The 18,772-nt window shown below is 40.5% G+C and overlaps 1 protein-coding gene across 2 annotated transcripts in view; it reads left to right on the top strand.

Annotated features, from left to right (window-relative positions):
• Nucleotides 1-10,681: 10,681 nt before the first annotated feature.
• The window catches only part of ZPLD1 (zona pellucida like domain containing 1), a 65,715-nt gene continuing 57,624 nt past the window's right edge, over nucleotides 10,682-18,772 (top strand). For both annotated transcript variants that reach the window (XR_007767271.1, XM_050905133.1), the window contains exon 1: nucleotides 10,682-10,733. The gene's annotated coding sequence lies outside the window, so the exon portion shown is untranslated. The remainder of the gene's footprint in view (nucleotides 10,734-18,772) is intronic.

Genomic DNA, 18,772 nt, shown 5'->3' with positions numbered 1-18,772 from the left:
CTTGTGAGGGATGTCTTGTCAGGGTAGAGCAAGACAAGCATTTGAAAGTGGGCAGTTGCCATTATTGTAGTGCTGTGTTTGTGAGTGTAACCAGCTTCCACATCTTGCCCCCCTGAGAGTAAGAATGCTGCAGGGATGGCAGCAAAAAGTGGAACAACTGCTGTTACGGGAGTGGTGCTTCAAAGAGGACAGGCTTTTTAGAAGGTACACCAATTCCCTCTGGTTTGGCAGGTTTTTAAGACTGCCTCCCACTGATGCTTTGTAGAGGTATTCTGCAGAAGCTGGATTCCTTCTGGATTAGCTGTGCATTTATGCCCTTGTGATGACTTCCATATTTACATCTTTGGTGGAAAATAACTAATTATGATTAGCTGCTTTATGTATTTAGAGTTATTGGACATCATATGTGGATATTGGCCTTTTAATATGTAGCTGAAATGAAGCCAGAGTATAAAAACAGTAAAGTAGGACACTCACTTTTCATAGCTTGTCTGGAGTTTCCAAGTATTGTGCTGTTTACAGCAGTGTGTGCTTATGACTTATAAGAAAATGAGAGTTAGAAACTAAAGATATTTCTCTGTGGTGATATAGTTTGCAATAATTCCAGCACAGCCAAAGTTCCCTGCAAACAAAGAAGAGGTTGAGTCCTATGAATTTACTTCTTTTATTTTAAAATTGCTACTGCAATTGTTGTAAGTGCTTGGAAAGCAAGATTAGAACATTATTAGAAACTTGTCCCTTGGGGCATGTCTTTTATAGTATTACCAGTGGGAAAGAGGTGGTTGGGGAGGGAAGCATTTATACTGAAACAGCAAGGTTGGAAAATATTTTTAAGTAATACACCACTGAATGTACGACCTGGTGCCCCTTCACTGTCACAGGAAATGAACGGCACTCTGCCTAGCGAAGGATTTCTTTAAGTGCCCTCTCACCTCCCTTATTTGTGCACTGGCAGTGGTTTTTTGCCTCTAATAATTCTTAAGGCATTAGGCATAATAGGGTCTCCAGCTGAACCTATTCAAACATGGCAAATATTTATGGATGTTCTGGTGAACTGGGATGTACTTTTTGGCTTTTCAGCATTCTCTCCCCTGGCAGTTTATTGTCGCACGGCACCTACAGAGAACTTTCTTCATCTCACTGACAGTCCTTTCCTTTCTCAGGTTGTAGCTGCCACAAAGTGAGTTCCCAGCAGCACTCCAGCTGTGAAAGTCTCAAATAGGCTGTAGGATTGAAGAGGAAAGCAAGGAAAGAGTAGGCTGGGGGGAGAAAAGGAGGAAGAAGGTGGTGGTGGGACCTGTCCTGCGTTCTCTATGGTTCTTTCTTAACTGAGTTTGGTCTTGTAACTATTTTTGACTGTTGCTGTTATGTTAAACCTACACAAGAGGTGACTGCAGTCCCACAGAGCTAGTGTCATTGCCTGCCCATGGATATGGGGATAGGGATCTGCCTTCTGGCCCCAAGTGGTTTCTGTTAGGTGCCTAAGTAAAACCTCTTAAGAGCTATGTGCTGGCTTGTGATGGACAGTGTGATCCTCATTCCTTGTTTTTCAGTAAAGCAGTGCTTTCCAAGATGAAAACCTTTCCTGCCACCCTATTTTGGTTTAAATCTATTTCCATGAATTCTCTATCATTTTCTTTCATGAGGGCTGGAAATTCTTTTTGAAGAAATGTTTGATTACTTTGCTCATTTAGTTTACTGAATCTGCAGGCCTAGTCTAGGCGCTGTACAGAAAGAGGTATGTTCTCATCAGGTTCTTTCAAGTCTTCAATCTCTGAGGAAGTGTTTTTGCATGCCCTTTCCTTTGAAAAGGTGACCTTCCTGATACTGAGATGGTAGAACAGGCCAGCACCCCAGAAATCTCAAAATAGATGCAGACTGGCTGGGATAGCTCTGGGTTTTTTTCTTCCCTCTCCTCAGTGAAAATGTTTGCCAGTTTTAATTATGAGCCCTGGATGTGCATCTTGAGATTTGCAGCATCTGGAGCACGGTGCAATGATTTCTGTTCTGTGTGAGGCATGCAAATAAGTAGCAGCTTGAACTTGCTCCCTAGTCCTAATGGTATCTGTGTCTCTTCTGCATGCACACTGCCTCATCAGCCCATACAAACATGTGCCTTCTTGTCTCAGCGTGACAGACACGTTTTCAGACTCCCTTAGCTTTTAAGGCAGAGGGATGGATTCTCATAGGGGCAAACCTTACATGGCTTCAGTGGTTGACTTCTTGAATTAAATCAATATGTTCTAATTGGATAAACCCAAGTGAGCCAAGCAGCTGCATACGATAGGGGAGAGAAGATTGGAGCCGAAATGGTTGGTTTATTGCTAATATCCATGGATGATGTTCTTCATAGTACCAAGTTTTCACTACCACTTCCCTGTCCTGTCCATCACTTCATATATTGCTGAGGATAGCTCTCTAAATGGAACAGCTGCACCATCTGCCTCCAATATTATTTCAGTCCTCACTGTTTTGGGATAAATTTCATAAAGTGTATTGCACATACAAACATTTAATTGAACAAATGGGAAGCCTCTCCAGTTAAGAAAGCTTTGCAAATGACAAGTAGTGTCCAATTTCCATTCTAATGGTTACTCCGGGGCTTTAAAATATGTGTGAATTCATTTAGCAGGGGCTGATGGTATATTTGAGGCAGATGGCTTGGTTCCGCAAAGAAGAAATGTAAGTGGCTTTTACTATAAATCTTATTTTTTTGGCAAAGGGTTGACGTAATAAAGATGTGAATATTACTGAGAGCGCTCTTTAATAATTATGCTACCTTATGTTTTCCCTCGAGAATATGGTTAACTGACTAGAAAAATCTATTCTGAATTTTTATACTTAACTATAACAAACAGTTTAGAAACACCCCTTTCTTCCTCTAGTAAAAAGACTGAAGAGTGGGCAGGTTATTAAGCAAAAAGGCAAACACCAGTCCTTAGAGAAACATTGCAACCTCTGGAAGGGTGTTGGACCTCGTGAGAAATGCAGCTTAACCACACACAATGTCCTTGTCTATCAGAGGACCTTAAGACTAAGTGTAGACCTAACCTCCCCTATAGATTCTCAAATTCTTAAGGCAGTTAGGAAGTGGGCAATTGGAAGATACTTGAAATGGTTGTCTTAAAGCTATGCTGGTGACTTTTGCTTGAAGCTTCAATGCCTTATACATCTTAATGCTCATGAAAGCTCAGCTGTGAAGCAGAGTGTTTCTCAGTCATTTGACTGACAGCCATTAACACAAACAGTGGGCAAAGAGGCAAGTGTTAGCGCATGTACTGGAGATGAACATGCCTACGGCACGGTCTTAAGAATTTTGATAGTGCTCGTCTGAATTTGTGTTCAACCAATGCACGGAAGTAGGATGTCTAACGTAGGTTTAGCTGTTGTCTATGGCTTTGAGACACTTACGATATCTTACTAGTGGAATAAAACATGAGCAAGTATAAATTTGTCAGTGAGCTTTATCTGCACAATGAGGACACATCTTGCTAGCAGGAGCAGTAAGGATGGACAGCCCAGATCTGTATAACTGAGAATGTCTGCTTGTTTGCCACAAATTTGGTCAAAGCTGCATGCTTATCACACCTTTCTTCTCAAGCTTTATGGAGCTATACTCCTTCCCTGATGCTTTCCCTCCACAATATACTTTTACAGTTTTGTTTCCTCCTACCTCAGGATTTGGATGTATGGATGGATTTTGTGGATTCCGGTGTTCTTAAGACTGTAAAGATATTACCTTGCTAGTCTTCTGGGCTCTCTAATTGGAAAGTTGTGAACAACTGAGCTCTGGAGCTCATTTTTTAGTCTATCATAAAAATAAAGTTAAATAGCAACAGAGGACTAAATGTACTGCCTACCTTGGGGACCAGCTCTTGACATTAAATACAAGGAGACTTGAATTAAGTACTTGTATTGGGTCTCGCTGAGATGGAGTTAATTTTCCCTATAGCAGCCCTCATAGTGCTGTGCTCTCTATTGCTAGCTAGAATGGTGTAGATAACACACCAGTGTTTTGGCTACTGCTGAGCATCAAGGCTGTCTCTCCAACATTGCCCCCGCCCCCCCCCCCCCCAGTCCTGCAGGGTCACAGGTCCTTCCAGCAAACCTGCTTCAGCGTGGGCTCCTCTCTCCACGGGTCCACAGGTCCTGCCAGGAGCCTGCTCCAGCGTGGGCTTCCCACGGGGTCACAGTGTCCTTCAGGCATCCACCTGCTCCGGTGTGGGGTCCTCCATGGGCTGCAGGTGGATATCTGCTCCACCGTGGACCTCCACGGGCTGCAGGGGGACAGCCTGCCTCACCATGGTCTTCACCACGGGCTGCAGGGGAATCTCTGCTCCGGCGCCTGGAGCACCTCCTCCCCCTCCTTCTTCCCTGACCTTGGTGTCTGCGGAGTTGTTCCTCTCACATCTTCTCACTCCACTCTCTCGCTGCAACTGCTACTCCCCTGTAACTTCTTTTCCCTTTCTTAAATATGTTATCACAGAGGTGCTACCACTGTTGCTGATGGGCTCGGCCTTGGCCAGCGGTGGGTCCATCTTGGAACCCACTGGCATTAACTTTATTGGACATAGGGGAAGCTTCTAGCAGCTTCTCACAGAAGCCACCCCTGTAGCCCCTCCCACTACCAAAACCTTGCCACGCAAACCCAATACAGTACTAAAAGTTGCAGTAACTACTAAAAAACCCACAACAATTCCACCACGCCCCCCTCCCCCAATAAATAATCTGATATAAAGTCTGGGCTTATGCGCTTGAATTTGTATACTTCTGAATACTTGCATATGTCTTACATTTTAAAATATGCTTGTCGGAACTCATTTTATAAGAACAGACTTGATTATTGAGTCTTCAAATGGCATTTTTTTGTTGTTACTTGGGACAAGTTTTACTAGAAAAAAGACATGATGGAAACCTTGACGGACTCCTTAACTATGGTAGTGTTGGCAGGCACCACCCTAGTGTTCGTAACCCTTCTCAGTAATTCTTATTCTAACTGTAATAAGCAGGTATTGACTTCTGTTGTATTCACCATCAAGATTCATTGACCTGAGAGGTAAATATTGGTAAGAGCAAAGCCAGGGTCAATATAACCCTCAAGGGACTGTTAATCTTCTGTAGACTGAAAAGGAAGTCAATATTGGTATTATTACATGATTCCAGCGTAAAAATTTCTATTATATGCACACACAAAAGAAAAGAGAAAAAAGCTACCAAAAATGGTAATGTAGCTATTTCACTGGGCCCTGTGTGTAGCATTCAAGTCATAAAAGTTGATTATTTTTATAAAAATATTCTGAAAGTAATATTCTCTCATGAGGCAGTCTGGGTTTGGATCAAAAGCAAAGGGAGGCTGTGAGGCTGAGAGGGAAATGGCACTTCCCAAGTATTGTTTTTCCACCTGGTGGGCATAACCTTGCCAAGTGCTAAACGTCTTGTTCTTAATGCAGCAGAGCGTGGGAGTTGCTGTCGTTGCTCGCATCAGAATAACTAAGCACTTGCTGCTTTGCAGGCTCGAGGGCTGCAGTGCTCATAAGAAGGCAGGATCCTGCCTTAAATGTAGCTGGTAAACTGGTCTGTGCAGTGTCTCCTGCTCAGTCTTCCTGAACAGTTACCTGAATTTTAATTGACTCCCAGTTTTGAACAGTGCATGTTCTTTGTGTCACCTTGCTCCCTGCTTGTCCCTCCTGAGGCCTCTACTCAGTTCTTCTACTCTGATCGCTCTCTATCTCAGCTTGGGTAGAAGTCTTAGAAACTAGCTTACTTTATGAATATTGCATAGTTCTGAATGCAATGCCTTTTGAAAACAGTGATGAGCTTTTGGAGAATGTGATGCATTTATTTTGGAGGGGCTCTTCCGATTCAAGGTTTGTACAGTACAGCAGTAATATAGCACAAAAGAACCATGGGGTCATGCTGATGCCAAATAACTGCTTAATGAATGTATGCAAAGTATGCAGTCTCACCATTGCCATAGAGAGGTCGGTGGTCTGGAAGGTGCTTCTGGGCTTCGGAAACGAAAGAAAAGCCATTTTGAGAGCCTCATGTAGCATTATTCGTGCTGTTTGTGTCTGAAATGAGATTTGCCTTTTGATGAAGCACGCTGCTAGCCCCGCTGCTGTGGTTAGTGAGTTTGGTCACACTCCTTGATGTGCTTTCTGAGGGAATATTGTCAGCTCCTAAACAGCTAGGCAAAGATCGCTTTTCACTAGGAAACAAAATTGGCTGTTCCTGATTCATGATTTATTATTCCTCTTGTATGGATATAGCAGCTTAAAGTTTCACTCATTCACGTAGGGAGTAGAAATAATGTTGTGTGACTTGGGAACCTGCTCAAACACATTGGATAATAGGTAGGGAACAGTAAAAGCAAACAAGCTTGCAGACAAACCCTCAGGGTGAATTTCCTTCATGTAAATTATTCACTGAATAATTTGTAAACAGCAAATACATTGGGAAAGAATGGGTTTGGTTCGGGAATGACTCACAAAGAAAAAATAGATTTGAAATCACCAGACCATTTATTCACGAAAAGTAATTGGGCTGACTCTTGTTCTCCCTTAGGATAATGTCTAACTTTAAAAATTCATGTGTTTTTAGAGATACATAAAACACTTTTTACAGTTGGTAACATCTACTTATCTACCCATCAGTCTACACACACGCTCTGTGATTGCTGTTTGCATAAGAATTTTTAATTCAACTCTTAAAATAGGAATATAACACTTAAATGATGTGGATATCGATATTTTACAGGTGCTGGTATTCAGAAATATGCACGCATACAACAGAAAATATTGAGGCCATTGTATAAAATACATTTTTAAAGGTGCCTGTTGATAATAAAAAAGGAAATAATCTTTTTTCCACTGTTAATCGTCTTTGCAGTTCATCTTCAAATAGACTTTGTGTAGGCTTAACATCCTAGAAATAAATGCTTTGAAAAGTCAAAATAGCTTCAAGTTTGGATCTTATTTGGTATTATTTCAGGTTTATCATGGTACAGGAATGGAATTAGATCAATATAAAACTAGTTTAATATGGTGGTGCTGTGGTTCTAGACATTGTAAGCTTTGGGAGCTCCTCCTGCCCCTCTTATCCCACCCCATTCTGTGTCTCTAGCTGTCTGATTTTTCAAGAGAGAACTTTTACCTAGAAAAACTTGTTTTATTGGCTCTTTAAATGTTAAACCAACATTTTTGTGCAATACCTCGCAAACCCTCTGTGTTATAGTCCACAAAATGTGAATCAGACTACCAAGAGGTAGTTTTCCATGATTGCCTACAAATTAATTTCCTTATCTGAATGTTCAGCTCCAGACTTCAAGGTAGTTTTCCTGTATGGGAGATTATTTTCAACCCAACCTTCTTATCAGAAGTTGATTAGAGCTCAGAAAGACAAACAGGCTATTTTGTGTCTTTAATGCTGTCCCAACCCAGAGAGTTTCCTAGAATGAAATGTTGCATTCAGCATTGAGGAGTGCAAAGAGGGTGCTGCTATTTGTTTAGATGTATGTTAGAAACAACTATAGATGGTTAGAAAACAAGAAACACTTGAACATTTTCTGTTTGGAATTACTAGAGCTGAACAATAGAAACTACATAATTGTGACTAACTTTATTAAACCTTGAGTTTCAACTAGTCAGTGTTTTGTGGAAATTTTGGAGAAGGAATGATAGTTCTGCAAAATATTCTGATGTTGAGTGTTTTTTTGAGAGGAAGGGGATTGCTTGTTTTCATCTAGCTCTTTCAAGTAGTTTTCTGACACTCTGTAGTCATGGGATTACGTCCCAAAATGCAAAAAATATGGGTACACATTGTTTCTACTATTGTGGCAGGGTTTCTACTGTCTGACGTCCTTATTTAACAGTAATAACGATAAAATCTGTTACAATTTTTACAGGATTGGGGCAATTCCTTTTTTCTGAGTTAAAATTACTTGTATTTTAGGCAAGGAAACCTTGAGCATAATGATGATCTGCCGAAACATCCACTTTTAGATCAATCCTACATTAAGGAGGTAGACATGTTAGTGACAAGAAAACATTTAAAATGGCTTTTGTAAAAAAAGCTTCCTAGGCAGGAAACTCTACCCCAAGTGTTTATTGCTATGTATGCATTTGCATGTGTCTTTCAGCACTATAAATTGTGAAATGTATGCCCTGTTAATCTGTCATGAGAATATCAGTTTGACAAAAATTGATCAGCAGCCCATTACAGATTCATGCATTTACCTTTCACTGCGGAATGGTAGCACAGTTTTGTTTGAAAGATTATTGCACAATCCAGGTTTCTTTCTTTCTTAAATACAAATGAGACTGAGATACAAATAACCTGGTAAAAGGGAAGAAGTGCTTTTTCTAAAAGCCCAATATTTCAGTGCAAAGTGTTCATTTGTCCCAGGAGCTTCTTGCTGGAAATGTTATTGCTGTTAGCACTAAATGGATGTTCAATTTCCAGGCTCACAGCAATGGAGCTAAAGAATGTTGCACCAGTATGACAGTGTGAGTCAGACATGCGGCCCTGGACTAACAAATTCATGTGCTGAGCTCAATGTTAATCAGCTTCTACCCTGTGGATTCTTCAAATTTGCTTTTAAAGTACGTACTATCCATTTTGTGTAAAGAGCAGATGTGTATGTCCAACATACGGTGTAATCAGAAAAGTCCAGAAGATAGTAGAGTAGACGTTGCCCATATTTTATTAGGGTTTGCAGCATATTGATAGCATATACAGCAACTCTCTCCACTTTTCTGTCTGTTGCTTTGGAATGCCCCATCTCTTTTCTTGCACATTACAGTGAGCAATCTGTAGCAGTTTCATTTTGCTTCCATTTGTCAGAGACTCTGTTCCTTTCAGTTTTCACCTTCTCGTGTTATTCATGACACTAATTCAGAAGCTGTAGATATCTCCATGCCTGTCTCCTGTCCCTTGTTTTAACTTTTGAAACAACATAAGGTCTTTTTCTTTTCTTGCATGAAAGCCAGAAATAGCTTTATTCTGGTAAGGTTGCTTGGAAGGATGGACTTTTCTCACTGTTGAGTTTGCTTTAGGGACTGAGGGCAGGCTGAGGGTATTGTCAGTCTCATAAGAGCCCCGTTGTGTGAATTCAGTTGCACTTTGGTGACAGCAGTCAGTGCCAAAGTTGGTAACACATGTTGCCCACGTGGTAGGCTGTGTTTATAGTATGTGTTAAATCTAAGTCTGGATCCTTTGGCTATATAAAGCCTCCTGTTCTGCCTACAGAAGCTGCAACCTCAGGCTAAAATGTTATCCAAGTCTTTATTTTTTTTTAGGTTATCCACATCAGAAGCTGATTGGGCTTTTGCCCTTGTTATACTGTCTTTGTGTCTTCCTCCTGTGCGCTGTCTGCCCTGGACATGGAGAAAAGCAGCGTAAGTTTGTGTGTGTCCTGAGACAACATTCACCTGGGTACCCCTTCCTTCTCCTGATCCAAGATCTTGAAATAAGGCTTAAGAAGTCCTCATTATGACCTTGGGGTTGGAGAAGGTTTTCATTGCAGAATTCCCTCATTGTTCAATAAAATGAAGTGGCCAGAAGTCACAAAAAGCTTAGTTAAGGTTGAAAAGTAATCCTTATTTCTGTAACATTTTGATTATACCTTGTATCTGTTCTTCACAGATACTGAGCACTCCAAATACTGTTGGCAAATAATGTAACTTCTAATGCTCTCTGACCAGAAAGCTTCTCAATAAAGAGCCAGTAACACATGGAAACGCTGAGTGAAATGATTATTTCCACAGCCTCACGCGTGGGCATTGCCAAATGATGGGGTTAAATGGAAATTGCTGGCAGCTGCATGCAGAGCTGTTTCCTCATCATAAAGCTATGGACAGAGTTCCCAGGGGAGAGTAGAGTCTGGCAGGGCTCGAGATCACCTTGCTGACTTCCAAATGGAAAGTAGATCTGGTTGGGCTTCTCTGCTCCTCTTCTACTTCATCGTCATTTGCCTTAGTATTTTAAGCTGAAAGGATCAGAGAATGTGAGGTATCATGACTTGTTGCTCTCTTGGTGCGACTGTAGGAGGTAAAGGAGGTAAGATGCCCTGCAAAGCTGCTTCTGCAATGTCTGTCCACTACTGTCGATGCTCTGTGTGCTTCTGCACTTAACTCTTGCAAGCAGCTAACTAGTTGTGACAGATTGATGAACAACTAGAAGAGTAACCCATGGGCAAATGCTGGTAACTAAACCCTAGGAGTAAGTAGTAAACCCCTGGGGCTTCTGCTTATACAAGATTAGACAGGGAGGAGTAAGGGCAGAGACTCCGGGATCTTGTGCCTCCTCCCCCCCATGCTTGTGCATTGTCACCGAAACACTGAAAAGGGAATTCTGAGGCCTTGTCTGAAACACGTTTTCCCTCCTGTCCATTACCCAGGTACTGCTATTACATGTGTATCAATTTTCATCTCTTTATTTCTTTTTTGTAAACACCCTTTTATCATAGGACATTTCTGCCTGCCTCATCTTATAGATGTGTGGTGGGAACCAACTGGCCTTTTATTCTCTGCAGATGGAAGGAATATGACACCAATGTACTTTTCTGGTTTGTTACCAAAATTAACATATTTCCTTCTCTGTGCCTCTCCCACAGTGTTAGCGGAGTGATGGGAGTCATTTGCCTTGGTTCTTTAAATCTGCGGCAGGAGGCATCAGGGAGAAGTATATAACTGGATGTTCTGCAGTGGCACAAAGCTGGGAGAAAAGCTTCAAGGGTAATGTTCTGTCCTTAATCTAATAATGTTCCTTGTCCACTATTAGTAGAAAATGATTCTTTCTGCATTCCTTCATATCGCTATATAATAAACAACAGCATAATACTGAAAATATGAAGTAATTTAATACGTTCAGGCTTTGTTACAGATAATGGATAACTATGCACAGGAGTATAGTAAATCTTAAGTGACAGTTTTATTTGATTACCAAGCCTGAATGCAATGTTCCACAGCACTGCTTTACCGTAATGCTGTGTCATGCTGTAGGAAGTCTGATTACCCTCAGATCCGATTGAGCAGTTCTACTTCTGTGGCCTCCTGTCTCATCAAATCTGACAGACTGTGCTTGGTCAGTGCCTGGGTGGAAGACCTCAAGAGAAGATTTATGTTTGGTAGGAAGAAGTCCTGGTGACTCAAACCCATCACTTCCCACCTAGTCCAAACTGAACCAGTCTCTGAGGTAGTGCTAAGTATGTTAAGGTTTGATGGAGTTTCCACTTTCAGATATGATGTACTGCTGAGACTCAGGCCAAATATGGAGTCTAAAATAGATTCTGTGGTTTCACTTCATTTTGTTTTTTTGCTAAAGTAAAGTTTTCATCAGGTATTACCACATTGTCCTGTGGCTGCATTTTAATGATCAGTGAAATGTTTTCTCATGGAGTATAAAGATGGCGAAGAGCTTTGCTGTATTACACATATTATATCTTTCTGTTAGAAAATCACAGCAATTAAAGGAAATAGAAGGAGATCAGTTTTTATCAGACACTGCCAGGCAGATGGAATATATTTCTTCCTTCCCCTGTGCCCATTTTTCCATTCAGCCTCTTACTACCGTGCTACTTTGGCAGGGTGACTTTGAGCAAAACAAGAAAAGACATTTGCCAGTTTTCTAACAAAGCACTGACACTGTCCTTTAATACTGCCCTGAGAGAAGTTGTGGTATTTTGCTCTTGCTTGATAGGAGGCAGCCAAATGTTGTGACATTTTGTGATGTGCAGGAGCTGGGAATGAGGTTTTGTCCTTAGGCAGTGAATTAGTTAACTGTTAGATTTGTTTCGTACCCAAAAAAGTTCACTCCTGGTTTACTGAACGCCCAAGCCTCATGCCTCTAGTTTGTTTTATTCCTCACAGGCACGCCCTATGGGTGTGGAAGGGATGCACTTCAGGCAGTTTACAGTTTTCTTTGTGACAAACGTGGAGCTTGCCAATTTTAACAAAGACCGTGTTGCACTTTGTTACTTTGTTGGCTTTGTGCACAATTTGCTGGTTTCAATTTTTAGAGGTTTTGGTAAACTGTTTTTCTGATTCCTACATTTCCACATAACTTTAAGTAAGTATAATATTAAGTGGGTTTTGAATGATGTTTTTTTCCTTGTCATACCTCTTTAACAGTGATCCCGGGACAGGAGGAACAGGAGCTAATTCTCAATTAAAAGATAAATTGCTGGGATGTATTAAGCTAAAGATTGGAGACAGATCTAGCTACATATTGCCTCTGTGCTGGGACACCAAAGGACAAAGAGCTTGCTCTTTACTAGAGACAGATTTGAGGCTGTAGAGCTCACTTGGATATGCTTCTAATACTACTGTTAAGTCATAAGACTGCAGTAAGCAGTACTGCATCAGCATAAAGACTTTCAAAGTATGCTATAAGTGGTAAAAATAGGAGCTTCTCTGTATTCCAACCAGTAGCAATAATTTATTTTGACTTTCAAAAGGATTTTGTTATACACATTCATAAAAGACCGTTGAGGATTCTTGGGTAAAGAGTGAGAGGAGGAGCCCTTTGAGAGAGGGAACAAAGGCTGATAATAAATAGCTAATTCTCAGTGTGGAGGGAGGTTAATAGTGGGGCAGGCCAGGAAGAACTTGAAAGGAGTACTGGTAGAGTGAGGGAGATCAGAGAAGCTGTTTTAAAGAGTCCATCACCTACTCTTTAACATCTTATTCACCACTGGAGCTAACTTAAACATCTGAGGGAACTTCTTTTGTCTCCCTAATTAAGACTGAATGTTAAAAGCAACTAAAACTTCTGCAGCTAAACTGAGGTCAAGTAGATGAGTATTGAGGTGTCAGGCTCCTATGAAGGTGATGTAGAGATACAGTGTGATGAGGGCACTTGTAAGACAGAGCTCCCACCTTCTCTTAACACTTGCAAAGAGAATGCAAGTTTGCAGGATTTGATTCCATGTTTTATAATCCTAGATAAGGCACTTAAATAGGGCAAAATCAGCCAAACTTTTTATTTCTCTTTAAAGTAGGTATTTCTGTATTGTTAGGCCTAATAACCTCTCTTGACAGAGACCAGCAGAACTTCAGACAGCCACTGTTCCCCACCATTACATGATGTGTTTTACTAGCTGATTTATTTAGATTACATCAGTGCATGGAGCAGCCAGTAAGCAGACCAGTAATATGCTGCCTGTGGATACAGAACTCAAATGTGATCATTGCTCTAAGGAGCTGTAAGCCAACCTCAAAAAAAGATGAGTGTCACCTTTTTTTATCCACTTCTGTGGATTTCTCTAATGTGGCTCTTTTTATACACGATGAGGCTCATTTTTGCAGCATGCCATAATATTTGGATTATGCATGTTTTGTGTGTGGGGAAAGGAGATAAGGACTGGAACAAAGTAAGGAATAGAACCTGATTTACTTCTGGTCCCATTAGATTTGAATGATACTTCCTTATTAAGTTAAGTATTTGGCCCCAATTCACTTGGCAGAATGAGCCCTTTATACTAAGGCTCTGTGCTGTATATACCTCAATGTCCTTATTTGTAACCAGCTATTATAGTACTAGAGTGGAGTAAATAATGCACAATCAATGATTTATCCTGCAAATAGCATCTTATTCTTCTGCTTGTGGAAAAACCATGAGCAACTCTTGATTTCTTGTAGTGGTTACTCAGTAAATATTTTGTATTAATAGGTTGAACATAAACCCAGTTCTGTTGGCATTTATGTGCTGTTTGAATTGGGAAGATGAGTTGTGTTTGGGGTAAGCCATTCGGTATTATTTTTATGTGGATGGATGAGCATGAAGCTTAAATAATTTTGTACAGTCATCTTGGCACCAAGAACTACGTTTAAGTGTAACACTTGTTTTTAGCAAATAAGCACCTTAAATTCTTTGTTTCAAGCATTTCTGCTAGTGTAGCTTAGCGGCATAAACATATTGGAAGGTAAATGCAGAAGAAGTCCATGTGGTCAAAGCAGGTCTTCTACGTATTTTCAGGCTTAAAGAGAGAGAGATCTATATATATATATAAATAAATGTATTTTTATATATATAGTATTCAGTCAGATCTTAACTCCTCTTTCTTTTACTCAAGGGAGTTGCAGAAGTTATTGCACGTCTGCAAGGTGCTTGGTAATATGCTGCCTCAATTAAAGCATACTTTTGGAATGGCATATTTTTATCTAACCCATATATTTTGGGTCAGAAACTGTGTCTAGAATATAGCCGATTAGAGACTGCCCTGATGATGTAATGGTTTTCCTGTAAAGTGCCATTGGCTGCCTGGGGAGACAGTGGGTGGAGGTGACAGAGCACTGCAGATACTCCCCTCTATTGCATGAATTTCATCACGGCTTTTAATCAACTCTTTCCCTCCCTTTCCTCGAAGCATCAAACTGGTTTTGGAAAGAGGTGTTAAGCCAGCAATACAGACCCATTCTTCATTCTTGAGAGAGTGGCAGTGAGCACAGACATCGTAATATCCTGTGCAAGTGCAGGTAGAATTTCTCTGACATAGCCAGATTTGTCTATAAATAGTCAATAATGTGAGGGGGGTAGGTCATAGCTAAATCTTGCTCATTTCACTTCAAGTGATTGTATTTTGCCCACTGAAACAGACTGCGCAACTTTCCCAAAGGAGGCAGGATATGGCCCTGAGTGATGGAGGAGCTGTGATATTGCACATGATGAGAACGTCAGCCAGAGAGCCACTAGAACTATAAATGTTGATTTTTACAGCTAGATCTAAAGAGTTAAGTCCTGTGTCTGGGAGCTGTGTAATGGACTTCTTTTAATCCCTTGTGCATTGGGTGTATAAGGTGGATGTGTAACATGCACCAACAGTAGCTAGCACTCACACAGAGGTAAAGACGGCAGGCTTTTATTCATTTAAGTCCATCCTTATGCAAGTGGGTGACATTCCATGGAGAGAAAACTTATGAGATATTCAGCTAATACTGTATTTGCAATTAAGCAACAGGCTGAGTTTTAGCTTAATTTTTAAATTTCCTTATGACTGTAGCTTCAAGTCACCTCTCTTCTGTTATTTTCCCTTATTTTTCTGGTTCGGTGGTATATAGATACAGTATTTTATGCTAGAACAGCTGAGACAAGACTGCTAAGACCATCTGATCTGTATTATAGAGAGCTGACATGCATCAGAATACGAGTTGCATCTTCGGTGCCAGTAATCTACACAACCAAACAGCCTGCAACTGCATTAAATTGCTATGATTTTTGACAGAAGAGACCTTGTTTGCATAAATCCCTTGAATACCAATGGGAGTGTGATTACAGCTTTAACAAAGGGAGAGGTTGAATACAAATTTGGGAGGGCCAGAAAGTTTTTAGTATCTCTTATTGTTTTCATCAGAATTCTAAATCTTATTCATGCAGATGACTCTGATCTTTATATCAATGCACAAAAAGAAAAGAACAGAGGAGCAAAAAGACTCTTCTCTTTTGACTGAAACACTGATTTTGTTATCGTGTTACCAATGAGGGTCCATTTGGGATATTATTCAAGCACAGAGATCAGTGCTGGCCTTTTGTAAGAGCCCTTAAATGTTTGGAATACATTTGCCCTTGAGGGAGATAATCTACTGCAAAAAAGTTAGATTCAGATCAGGAGATAGAGAAGGTGGGATTGTGCTTAACACATTGATGCTTGCTGGCAGAGCAGTTCTACCTTAAGCTTAATACTACCTGCATTCTTTTGTAACCCTCTATACTTAATAGCTGGATTCTGTTTTCTGTGTCAGGTTTTGTTCATGAAACAAATTGGCAATTAGCCACGGGCTGAGGAAACAAAGGGTATTTGTTTGGAATAAATGCGGTGATCGGGATGTGTCTTGCTATTTGGTTTCTTTTGAGATCAAAAATACCAGGTATGTGTTTTTTGAACCAAGTTAAACAGACAGCTTATTATACTTAGAATAGACATTCAATTTTATTTTATTTTCTATACCCCATATTGTCTCTTGTTGCTTCAAGGGTGGTAGTTTTGCACTATGAGTGGACAGTTAAGTTGACTTCTGCATGGACTCACAGGGCAGAGAAAAATGATGAGCCTTTTTCCTATCTTATGCCCCGTATAACTTGGCCAGCCTTCCACTTGGAAGCACAGTTACTCTTCCCTGGTAGTGTCCTGGACATCTCCTTTCTGAAAGGAGGCATGATGTTTGAGGCCTGGGCTGAAAAACCCATCAACATCCTTGAGGCTTGGGGATCTCATCAGTGTATACAAATATCTGAAGGGACGGTGCAAAGAGGATGGACCCAGCTCATTTCAGTGATGCCCAGTGACAGGACAAGAAGCAAAGGGCACACACTGAGACACAGGAGGTTCCCTCTGAACATCAGGAAACACTTTTTTTTTTTTTTTTTTTTTTTTTTTTTTTTTTTTTACTGTGAGGGTGATGGAGACTGGGAATGAGTCAAAGGTGGAATAAGTAGGGCAATCCTGACTGAATTCAGGACCTTCAGATTTAAGCCTGCAATGATACAGCCACTGCTTTCATACTACTCTGAATGTATCAGTTCATTGTAATTGTGAATATCAGACTAGTTCAGGATTGCTTCGGTTTTAAGCTTATGCCTAAATGGATCTCCTGGCAGACCTGAACATAACTGAGAGAAAGGCGATGGGCTGAACTTCATATTAGGAGATATCCATGTGAAACCTGAGGTTTGGGCTAGGTTATACTTACGTATGGCACGTTAAGTGAATCTGTGTATTTGTTGTGGCTGAGGATTTGAAAACTAGGCCAAGACGCTCTGACAAGAGTCCTGGCTCACTGCAATATTCTGCTCCTGCTGCCCAGTCCCTGGAAGACTATAATCTAGCATCCTGTGCAAGTATAACCTTCCAGGAATGTCAACTCCCATTTGAAATTTGGAAGGACTGGGAATTTTTTAGGCTTTTTAGAAAATTGAGACCTGAAGTCTTGTCTTCCTGTGGAATTTTAATGACAGAACTGCATTGGTGTAGTGTTGCTATAGCTACACTAATACAGTTTTTCCCATATAGATACAGGATTTAGATAGCTCTTTCTAGTTCTGATCATTGTTTGTTTAAAGTTGTTTAAGAACTTCCCTGATTCCTAGAAGTGGTCTGAATCCAAAATTACTCTCCGTATAGGCAATAAAATGGTATACTTAATCATATATTGCACTGACATAGGTTTTTCCCATGGACTTCCACAAATGGACCAGTTCTATTTCTGTCTGTCTTTTTCCCTGCTTATCTTCCTTCCCCACCTTTCTAAGCTAGAAGAGCTGCCAAAAATGGACATTTCTCCTTCCAGGAATAAGATCAGAATAATTCAAATAACCTTTTTAAGCATTAGCATGGGTCATTAAATAGCATTGTAGAGAAAATCCACTCTCAATTGTATTATCTGTTTATGCTTTTATCAATACATAATGCCTCGGAAGTGAGCACTTTACTTTAGGTCATCAGTTTTGACAATCCCAAAGAAACTGTTGTTAAACAAATGTTCCTCATCAATAATGCAGAGTTTCTAGGAATACCTATTTATTTTAGTTAGGCTTTTTTGTGCCAAGTGGATGGACCACCATAGGTAACAGCAAGAGCAACTAATGTACTGCAAAGGAGATGCAAGTGTTATCTATTTTGTCCAGTTCCTCCGGTGAACATGCTGCTCTGTACCTTCATATTTTCTCTGGCATTGTTATTCCCATCAATGCTGCCAGGGGATCACAAGCACAGGAACGAGAATACCTGCAAAGTCAATCATCAGTCTAACAGCAGGGCGCAGTTACATGTTATGTAGTCCAGTGTTATTTTTGACATAACATTGACAAAGATGGATCCTTTAGCAGAGCTGCTGTAGGTTGAAGCTAATGCAAAGGTCCCTACATGAGTACAGGCAATGTAAAGGATTGGAGTGTAGGTGTGTGTGACGCATGTGTGGGGTGGTGACCGAAGGTCATATTAGTGGGTGAAGCTGAGAAGAAAAGCCCTGCATCTGTCTGTCTTCCCATTTCCTTAGTACCAAAATCCAGTGATCTTCAAGTGCACTTACAGCTGTGCAAGAAGTTGGACTGCAGCACTATGCTGTGACCACTCTTTGTGGCTGTATAGGTTAAATGACAGTTATCAGTTTGACACAACAGCAATTACTCTCACTGGTCATGGGGAGAGGATAGATTGCTGTCTAAATATTTCACTGTATTAGTCCAAAGGCACTGCAAGAGCTGTTCTGTGTGATAACTCAAATCTGAATGATCTGTAAAACTTTTCTTATTCTTCCCTTTTGCTTTGCAAATAGCTTGACATTCCTAACTAAAGTGGTGTTGGTGTCCTCAATTATATTTAAAAAAAGAAGTTAAAAAGATTAGGCATATTGAAGCAACTCAATCTCCTGCTGCTCAGTTAGTGCTGTCTTTTGTCAGAGTAATTCAGAATTAAGATGATGCTGTTCCTAAATTATGTTCTAGTTTGCTGGAGTTACTAAAACTGGACTTTTAGTGACATTTAAGCTGAATACCAGCTATTTGTTAGTTCCTAGTTGTGACTTTCTTGCTATACAATGATATGGATAAAACAGAAATATCTGGGGTTCATTCTGATTCCCAGTAAAACACTTACTTCCTGACATACCATCACCTATTTCATATCTCTGAGCTTGTCTGGGGTTTTCTAAGCAATTAAATAGGAACCACTTAAAGAAGGTCCGTGAGAACTTGCCACAGTCCTTTAATGTCATATAGGTAGGCTTGAGTAGCACTTATTTGTTTGTGAAGGGAATTCTCCTCCTCTTTATTACATTTG

The sequence above is a fragment of the Gymnogyps californianus genome, chromosome 1, assembly GCF_018139145.2.
Source record: "Gymnogyps californianus isolate 813 chromosome 1, ASM1813914v2, whole genome shotgun sequence".
Taxonomy (NCBI): Eukaryota; Metazoa; Chordata; class Aves; order Accipitriformes; family Cathartidae; genus Gymnogyps; species Gymnogyps californianus.
This window is presented reverse-complemented; position numbering and strand designations above follow the sequence as displayed.